The sequence below is a fragment of the Molothrus aeneus genome, chromosome 15 (genome assembly GCF_037042795.1).
Source record: "Molothrus aeneus isolate 106 chromosome 15, BPBGC_Maene_1.0, whole genome shotgun sequence".
Taxonomy (NCBI): Eukaryota; Metazoa; Chordata; class Aves; order Passeriformes; family Icteridae; genus Molothrus; species Molothrus aeneus.
The window spans coordinates 17,612,645-17,622,361 of record NC_089660.1 but is presented as its reverse complement, the minus strand read 5'-3'; the positions used below and the strand labels follow the sequence as shown (position 1 = coordinate 17,622,361).

General features: G+C 48.7%; 1 protein-coding gene across 1 annotated transcript in view; it reads left to right on the top strand.

The window, feature by feature from the left end:
• Positions 1–2,723: 2,723 nt before the first annotated feature.
• CTNNA1 (catenin alpha 1) overlaps positions 2,724–9,717 on the top strand; it is a 117,218-nt gene continuing 110,224 nt past the window's right edge. Inside the window, exon 1 of the mRNA XM_066559851.1 lies at positions 2,724–2,819. The gene's annotated coding sequence lies outside the window, so the exon portion shown is untranslated. The remainder of the gene's footprint in view (positions 2,820–9,717) is intronic.

Sequence of the window (9,717 nt, the reverse complement as noted above, 5' to 3'; positions counted from 1 at the left end):
CTCAATCCCCTCACCACCTCCTGCCCCAGCAGTCCTGTCTTTGAAACTGACGTGAGAGGTGCAATGCTTACTTCTCGCAAATAACAAAACAAAACCACTTAAAAAAAATTCCCTCAAAACAAAACACAAAACCACAGAGACCAAACAAACATTTTGAAACGGAGCACAAAAGGATGCATGGAGCAACAGTTCCCTTCAGCAACGTTGTTACAGAAATAGAAAATCCAGTTCCAGGTGAGGCACATTATTTAGACCCCGTGTTCACTGGGACTGGCAGACAGTGGAGCTCCAGCAGGTGCTATATAAACAAGCCCCTTCCTACACACACCCAGCCCAGGATTTACAGGAAAATGCAGCTCCCCTGCGGTGGCTACACCCACACGGCATCTCCAGGTGGCCCTGGCAGGGATTGCCCTTGTGCACACAGCCGAGGAGCAGGGCCAGGCTGCCCGGAGGGCGCAGCCGCCGGCCCCGCTCTGCTCCGCTGCACCTTGGCTCGTCCTGCCCGGGTGAGCCCGGAGCTTTTATTGACTCCACACAAACAACCTCCCCCGGTATCGCTGCGGCCACCTCGCCTCTCCCCTGTCCTCTCCCATGGCTCACCCTGCGTTTTCACCCAGTGAAAAAGGACAAGAAAAACATTTTAAAAACCACCGGGAAAATGGGATTACAAACCCACAAACACTGCTACAGGAAGATTTGAGGTCAAGCAGCAGGCTTGTAACTCATTTCAGAAAATGCATTAGATTTCAAGCTGCCAATGACATGGACTGGATGGAAGGTGTGAGCTACTGTTGCTGGGTGCCTGTCTGAACACCCCCTGCATTTTAGTCTTGTTGACAGAGCCCAGTGCTGTGATTCAGAGAGAGCTGCTAATTAAGAGACAAAGTCCAATCTCAAGCTAGCTGGCTCTATTTTTACATAATTTTATGTTTTGTTTGCTGAGCCTTTTAACTCGCTCCATGAACCAACAGAGCTGGCAGCTGATCTCCTACTTTTCCCTTGACTTTTCAGTGGTGCAGTGCAGAACATGTGATTCTCTACAACTCCAGGCCTTCTACTTTTGAATCTGTAGGTTTAAAAAGGAATTTTCTTTTTAATCTGACATTTTGTCCTGAAAGGATGTGAGGCACATAGAACTGCCAAATGTGGAAGGCACCACAGGAGGCCAAGACATGATATTAAAACGAGTAATGAAAGAAAGCAAGCTATTGAAGTGTAAACTCCATTTTTACTGAGAGTATGCTACAGACAGAAATGAGTAGTTTGGATCCCTGGTGCAATTGACACCAAATATTAATGGTTTGGTATCAGCAGGAAATACAATAAAGTTTAAAAAAAATCTGTTTTCCATGTCTTTCCATAGGAGAGTCAGTTTCATAATTACAGATCTCACATTCTTTAGACTAATTTCACTCACTGACAAGGCTGGGCTCTGATCCCTATTTTCTTCCTGGATTATACAACAACAGTACTCTACTTCCTTGTCTTGGATCCCTTTCTTGTATTAAACCTGCAGGAAGGAAAAATGCAATCTAATTCCCTGCAGGACACAGTGTTCCTGCAGGAAAGGGTTGTAGGAATATGGCAAAGATGGGAAACACAGCTCTGCAAATGCCATTGAACCAGGATCTGGTTCAGGATCTGGAGGAAAGTCACAGTTCTGACCATGGTGTGGTCACCTGTGCTGTGACACTGACCTTGGACCAGCCCCTCACTTGGTTACATACCTTGAATGAATCTTCCTTGTAGCTTACTCAATCTCTCTATTTTTTTGCTTACTAACAAAGGATGGAGTGTGTAGATTCAGGTATCTCAGAACTGCTGGCAAATGAGTCATGAAATGCATTCAATTTATTCAGTTGTCTTTACAATCCAGTACAAGTGTAAGTTCTGTGGAGAGATTTGTATTGAAAACCATCTCAAAACACACCACAGAAAGTCCCATAGTAATTTGTTACAGGATAAAAAAATCACTCTCTCTCACAACAGGCTCACTGAGACTTTTCAAAGAAAACTTTGAAACTAATTACTGCATAAAGACAAGTCTGTCCACCTGCACACCTGCCTCTGAAGGTGAAGGTTGGGTCCCCAAATCCTTCCTCTCTTCTTAGAGGGGTTCCTGTGGCCCTGCTTGTACCCCAGGATTTCCTCTCACCTGTAGTCTTGTTATTAGAGACATTTGGATGAAAACAAGGCTTTTCCTAAAACCAGCAGCTCTCAGAGGGTGAAAATATCTGGGTTTTCAAAACAAAACACCAATTCACAAACCCAGGGGGAACCCAGCTATAACTTTTCCTCTGCTTCCTTCAAAGCCCTGCATCCATCACCTCCCCTCTCTCCAAAGACCCTCGGTATGCTGTGCTTAGGAGGACAAAGACAGATTTTAAGGTCGAATTTGTTGATTCTACCTCAAAAGCGGCATCCTAAGAGCCTGGGATGGGGGCGGCCGGTGGAGGGCTGTGAAGGGAGGCTGCCCATGAAGCGAGGGGCCGAGGGGGACAGGGAGCTGTGCCAGGCTCCTCTGCGGGGCGTGGGCGGTTTCAGGGTGCCCTGCCCGGGCTGAGAGGACCCCCCGGTCCTGGCCGGGGTGCGGGGTTCCCGCCGCGCCCGGTCCCGGTCCCGTCCCCGCCGTCCCTCACCTGCGGGCGGGCGGCGCCGGCAGGGCGCGGGGGCGGCGCGGCGGGCGGTGCCGGGAAGAGCGGCCGGGCCGGGCGGGGAGGCGCCGGAAGAGCCCATTTCCTCCGCGGGACGGGACAAAGCGGCGGGGCCGAGCGCAGCCAGGGCGGCCGCCACCATCCCAGCCCAGCTCCGTCCCGGTAAAGTTGTGGCTCTCGCACTTGGAAACTTTTGGGCGCCGGGCCGGGCTGTGGGGCTGGGTCGGGGGGCGGAGGATGGGAGCGGAGCGGGCCGCGCCGCGCGTGGGGAGGGAGCCGGGCCCGGCTGGGGAGGCTGCGCTGCCCCGAGCGGTGGGGCCCGCGTGGGAGCGGGGCAGGCCCGCGGTGTTCGGGGCCGCTGAGCGCGTTCTGCCGGGGGAGCAGCGCGGCCGGGCCGCTCCCGGCGAAGTTTCGGTGCGGTGGGGCGGTGTCCAGGCCCCTCCCCGCGCGGCCGGGGCCGCCCCGGCGCCGCTCCCCGGCTGCGGGCAGGGCCGGGCACGGCCGGGAGCGCCCTGGGAACCCCCTGGGAACCCCCTGGGAGCGCTCCGTGCCTTTCGGAACCGCGGTTCTGTCCGGGCGGCGTAGCCGGAGCCAGCCCTCCTTCAGCCCCGGCCGTGCTGCTGATCCCGTACACGGACAGCCGGGAACACCCCGCGGCCCCGCCTGGCTCCGCCACGTTTTCTTACACCCACCGCTAATCCCCTCCTGTGCTGGAAGGCGAGAGCCTCTCCTTCGCTGACAGAAAGTTTCGTGCTACTTTTCCCAAACAGAAAGTAGGGAGAGCGCATCCGCTCCTGGGTTCCGTGCGGCCCCTGTGTCTGCTGCCTGTGGCCCTGGGGTCCCTGGGCAGCGTGGGTCACCCGCCTGTTATTCATTGCTCCTACCAGATCAAAACGCCTGAAATCTTTCAGGCGGAAAGTTTGCAGGAATATGCGTGTTCCAGTTACGTTTAGTGAAGAATCAGATGCGCTCAAGGCACGGCTCCCTGCCTGTGTGCCCTTGGCTGGCCGGCCGTGCCCAGGAGGTGTCTCCTGGCGAGGGTTCATCGATCGCCCTCGCCCCGCTGGGCTGCGGGCCCTGTGAGCGCGGCCTCAGCCCGGCTTTCGGAGCTGTGACCCCAGGCGTGTCTGGACTATCTGTATTGAACTAGTCTGGGAGCTCTTTGCTGCCTCTCCCCCTTTGTTTGGCTTTGTCTATTGTTTTTTTTTTTTTTTTGGATGGGAATTGTCCAGAAGGTATTTTCTGGGTGCTTCGGTCACTTGTGCCCTGGTTACTGGTTTCCTGTGTTTTTCCTGCACTGGGACTGGGGAGGTGGGAGAGGCTGCACTCCTCAGTCCTGCTGGCTACACCAGGCTCTGGGGTTGTGTATTTCAGTTCCTGGGTTGGTTTGTAGGTAGGATTGTGTTGATGAAGGTGAAAGCCCAGCTCATTTTACGCTAGGTGCAGCCTTTGCTCTGTCTCGGGGCACCAAGGCCACATTAAGTGTTTTGTTGTACGTATTTCACCCTTCTGAATCGAAACATGTTGTTTAAAAGGACATACTTTGATGTTGAGTCACTGTTCATCATTTTCAAAGAAGCAGTTTCTAAAACATCAGGAAATGTTTTGACTTTTCTCAGCAGAAACAGACAAAGTTCGGTAGGTTTTGTTTTTAGAAAGGCTTTGCCCTAACCTTTTCCATAACAAACAATGTGCCTTCATTCTTTTCGGTTTTTTTCAGCCAGCTCTAATAATAGGCCTCTGCATCGGAGATTTAAAGTTTATACAAGGTGGCCGGGGGGAGCGCAGTGGGCAGAGATTAGAAATCCTGTGCTCAAATCGATGCTTTAAAATACAAATGTAAATACTTTCCTCGCAATTGATTTTCAGGGTTTGAAACATCAGCATTTCTGTGCTGATATGTGTAAGGACAGACATTAATGTGCAGCTTCTTCGTAGGGCTTCTGTTGGTCTGATAAATTTAACTGGAAGATGTAATAGAAGAGTAATTTGTGGTTCTTTCAGCAGCATGAATATCTTCTTTCTGCAGCTGTAAGATCCAGAAACTGATCTTGCAAAGGAATCCACATTAAGTAGAAATGTTTATGAGTTGGAAATACACTTTCGTGAGACTTCAGGCCTACCTTGAATTTATATCTGCTGGTACTGTTTGATTTCTATATGATCTTATGCAGAGAATTAGTTAAGATCGCAAAAATACTCAGTGGCCAAACCAGCCTGCTGGTCATAGGTGGGCAGTGGGGCTGCTCTGGAGTGAGGACCCTCGTGGTGCTTCTGTTCACCACTTGCTGGGTTCTGATTTACTGGTGTCTCTCAGCTTTGCTGGACACCAGAGGAAACATGATGAATAAAAGAGGACTGAGTGTCACTTTATTAGGACAGTACTTTATGAGACAGTCACTCAGTGTAATGATGAGTCACAGACTGGTTTGGGTTGAAAGAGACCTTAAAGCACTGGTTCCACTCTGCTGCCATGGGCAGGGACACCTTTCCTGCTCAGAGCCTGCACCTGCTCCGAGCCCTTCCACCCTGGCCTTGAATGCTTCCTGGGATGGGGCTTCCTGCTGTTTTGCCTTAACTGACATCACTCAAAACCTTGTGCTGCTCAACTTCAGTGCTGAAAGTATGACCTTGAGGAGTGGGATCTGTTACTGCTCTGGGAATTCACCCGAACTGTTCTCCAGCTAGTCTGGAATAGCTCCATTCAGTGGCTTTATAGCTCGTGTGTTGGTTAAACAGCATTGCAGCTTTAGAGAAAGTGCAGATGTTTGATAATTACTACTTTTAACTCCATACTATTTTAATCCAGCAAATGAGATTTAAAATAGAGCTACCACAAAATGGTATGCTAGCACCCTGACTGGATGAGCTCCTCTGGAAAGACGAGCACTGAGAGTGGCCTGCTGTGTCACGAAGCAGAACTGGGTGCAGATGGATTTATGGAGGGAATTTTATGCTAGGTGCAGCCTTTGCTCTGTCTCAGGGAACCAAGGCCACATTAAGTGTTTTGTTGTACTTATTTGGTGAGGTGAAGGAGTTGCAGGAGGAATGAGGTCACTGCAACTGGAAGTGGGATTGTTCTCCTCCATTAACTGAGAGTCCTTATCTGCTAGTCAGGGTGAGAATGGGTGTAACTGTGATTTCTGGTGTGCAGAAGGTTAGTCCAGACTCTTCTGTTGGCAAATCTGATACTTGAATATGATTCATAATTCCTTGTGACTGATGGATTTAAAGAGCCAGCTACCTTTTCTCTCAATATGATTACATATTTTTGCTTGTTAATCCCCGATGTACTACAGAAAACATCTGTTAGTCCTTTAATATGTGTTTATAAATATCTCTGGTGGAATTAGAGGAGTAAACTTTTTTTCTCCATGCTTTGTGAAGTTACAGAAATTATTCCATACACAGATCTAAACTAACACAGTTTGTAAAGTGCAATTCTCCCCTAGTCTGAAGTTCCCTTCTGATACAATTTCTCTAATTTACAAGACAGCTACTTATTAATCAGTTAGACTCCCAAGAGCCTCTTCTGAAAGGTTTAAAATTCAGGGATCAATGCCTGTATCCTGGTCTTATCTAAAGCTCTGTGGGCAGCAGATCAAGGGCAGGGATTCTCCACCTCCTCTCATATGAGACCCCACCTGCAGAGCTGCCCCATCCCTGGCCCAGCACAGGCAGGAGCTGGAGCTGCTGGAGCCAGGCCAGAGGAGGCTCCAGGATGAGCAGAGGGATGGAGCAGCTCTGCTGGGAGGAAAGGCTGGCACAGCTGCCATTATTCACCTGCACAGGAGAAGGCTCCAGGGAGAGCTCAGAGCCCCTTACGGTGCCTAAAGGGACTCCAAGAGAGCTGGAGAGGTATTTTGGACAAGGGAAGGAGAGACAGGACAAGGGAGAATGGCTTGCTTCATGCTGCCAGTGGGCAGGGATAGATGGGATATTGGGAAAAATTCTTAGCTGTGAGGGTGGGCAGGTCCTGGCACAGGGTGCCCAGAGCAGCTGTGGCTGCCCCTGGATCCCTGGAAGTGTCCAAGGCCAGGCTGGACATTGAGGCTTGGAATAACTTGGGATTGTGGAAGGTGTCCCTGCCCATGCCAGGGGTGGAATGAGATGAGCTTTAAGGTCTCTCCCAAGCTAAACCATTCTCTGATAAACTCAGGGATAGAAAAACCAAACATGAGGCCAGCTATAGCTAAAGGAATAACCATTACCAAGGCAGAGAGTGGAACAGTGCCCATGAGGCCAAGCTGGAGGCTGGCTGGTTCTCTGGTAGCTCTGTTTTAGTGCAGGGAGTGGCACAAGAACAGATAAATGTTGATGTTACAGCCCGAGAGTGAGTGAAACTTCTTCTGGTAGTGAGGGGCTTGAAGCAGACAGGGAACTGGCAGGTAGGATTGCACTGGGCATGGTGTGGGATCCTCAGTTTGTGGTGTGCTGTTTTTCCCAAAGAACACCCAGTTTCTCAGCAATCAGTGCCCTATTATGGAATAGATCTGCATATGACTGTATATGCTTAAGAAGAATTTCTGTGTGGAGCTGATGTTGAACAAATGAGGAGTTGATGTGGAGCAAATGAGATTTTGGTGCAAATTAGAAGAGGGAGTTGGTTCACCGTGTTCTAAAGTAGCCGTCAATAGCTAGTTTAAGGAAGAGGCTGAAACTAATGAGCTTGGTAGGTGCTGAAGGATCAGGAGAAGAAAAATATAATGGTTTTTTTTACGTGGTTGTTAACTGAGGGGGGATTGTAGGCCTTACAGTTCTGTCAGTGCCATTGTTCAGCAGAAGGTCAAGAGGACATTTAGGTAAATACTAAATTTGTGGCTTTTCATTTCAGTCAGTAGGGGTCAATGCTATCAGGAACATGTAGCCTTGATGGCTTGTGTGGTTTTCTGTGCTCCGCCTTCCACTGCTGTTCCCACTTCCTCAAGGGCTCAGAGTTTTCATTCACTTTATTCTGGGCACTTGTAGATGTGATATCTATGCAGATCTAAGGCTCTAGGGGGAAGATTCTTTTTCTATATCTTTTTCTGGTTGATACAACCTGAGCACAGGAGATCCACTTAAATGAATGGTCTGCACAAGGGCTGCCCTAGCAATGTAGCTTTACAGAGCCACAAAGGTCAGTTGAATTTTTCATGTAAACAGGGCTGAGCTGTGTGCCTATAAAGCGGTGTTTAACCTGTGTAACACTGAGCAGATCAGTATTCATCTTAGCAAAGTGCTCTTGAGATCTCCAGCTACAGCTATAGGTGGGTATGTTTTTTTTAATTGACTGGAATATTGAATTCAGAGCCTGTGTTGTTGAACAGCAGAGGACAGAGCTGTGGTGTGCTCAGAAGCAAGAAGGTGAAAGTGGGTGTGAGTGCAACTAATCAAGATGTATACAATCTGCCAGTTTTTGCCCTCTTTCTTGCAAGTGTGTCCTTGTAATGTATACCTGTAAAACTAATCTCTTTTAGCATGACTTAAAGACCTAGAGAGTCTTGCTGCTCAATGCTGAAGAGTTGCTTCTGGTCCTGGATAATTCATGATAGGCTGTGGATGTGTGTGCAAGTGACACATCTCATAATAACTTCACTTACAAACCATAGCATTCATTCCAGCCAGTACCTAGTGTCCAGGTGTTTTGGAGTCTGAGCATCCTGAAATTTCAATTATTTATTAATTTCAAAGGTTAAAAGTTGAACAATGAACTGTAAGTGGTGCACAGAGGGCTTGATGTGTTCTGATTGCTATAGCTGAGAGGTCTGTCCTGCTGTGACCCTCAGCAGGAGGTTTTGTTTGTACTGGTCCCATCAAATTTTTATTAGTCTAACCCTTGTCTGGGGCCCTAAGTTATGAGCCCTTCACCTGGTCTTGGCTGAGCTGACTGGTAGCAACAACTGAAGGAGGGAGTAAAGCAGGAGCTCTGCTTGTTGCACTCTTGAGCAGTATCCTCTGGCTCTTGGATGCCTTTGTGGAGTGATGAATGCTCTAGGATGGGGTTTGGTGTCTCTTTCTGGTTCTCTGGTTGTAATTACCGACCCCTGCCACTTTTCTTTTTACTAATCCCTGCAATCATTTATCATCATTTATTTTCCCTCCCTCATATCCTCCCCCACCTTTTTCCTGGGTGGTGGCAGTGTGTAAAGCCATCCCTAAAAGAGAAAGCAACAGGCAGGCAGTAAAACAAGCAATAAAACCATGAGAGAAGAGCAAACAAGTAGCATTGCTTCCCTGAGGTTCTCTGCCAGGGTCCAGCAGTTTAGGAGCTTCCTGAGGCAGCAGCTGGAGCCTGGACTGGCTGTTGTGCAGATGTGCCTGGTGGCCACAGTGGCCAGTGCTGGCAGGAGCCCATATGGCCTCTGGCTCTGACAGTCCTGGCTGCAGGTGCAGAGCAGCTCTCCCATCATCTCGTTCAGCTGATGACTTCATGGCTTTTAAATTTAGAAACCTTGTGAGTTAAACAACTTCATACAAGCCACAAGTAAAATGAAAGATTTTTTTGGAATATTTTTTGAGTGAAAAGCAGGAATCTGGTTTGGCTCTGTGATAGGCTCTGGAGTGGTTTAAATGTTGGCACAAAGTATGGCTTTGTAGTTCCTGCCACTTCCATGCTTTGGAAGATGTGTTTAATTAGAAACCACTGCCCTTGCAGCTGGAAACACATTTCCTGAGTAACATTAAACAGTGCATCCTGAAAGTGGAGATGTAGAGAAGCCTTTCTGGACAGTGGGCACAGCCTGTGTTTGTTACTCCATGACACTTCACTGCTGCTGGAGTCCTCAGTCACAGCCCTCTGACTTGCTACAGGTGCAGAGAAGAGTGCAGTAGGATTGTGAGCAGGGTGTTTTCCCCTCTCTCCTAGCTGGGGGTTAGGGAGAAAAAATAATTACATAAAATCCAATAAGAGCACAAAAAATAAAAAAGCTAGAGGATTTATATGTAGCAAAACAGAATAATGTAGATTACTTGTGCAGGGTTCAAAGCTTATAACCTCAAGGAGAAAAAGTTAATTTCTGGTCTTTATGCATCAGTACTTTAGTGTCAGGTGTTCTCAGCTGGTTTACTTAGTTTACAG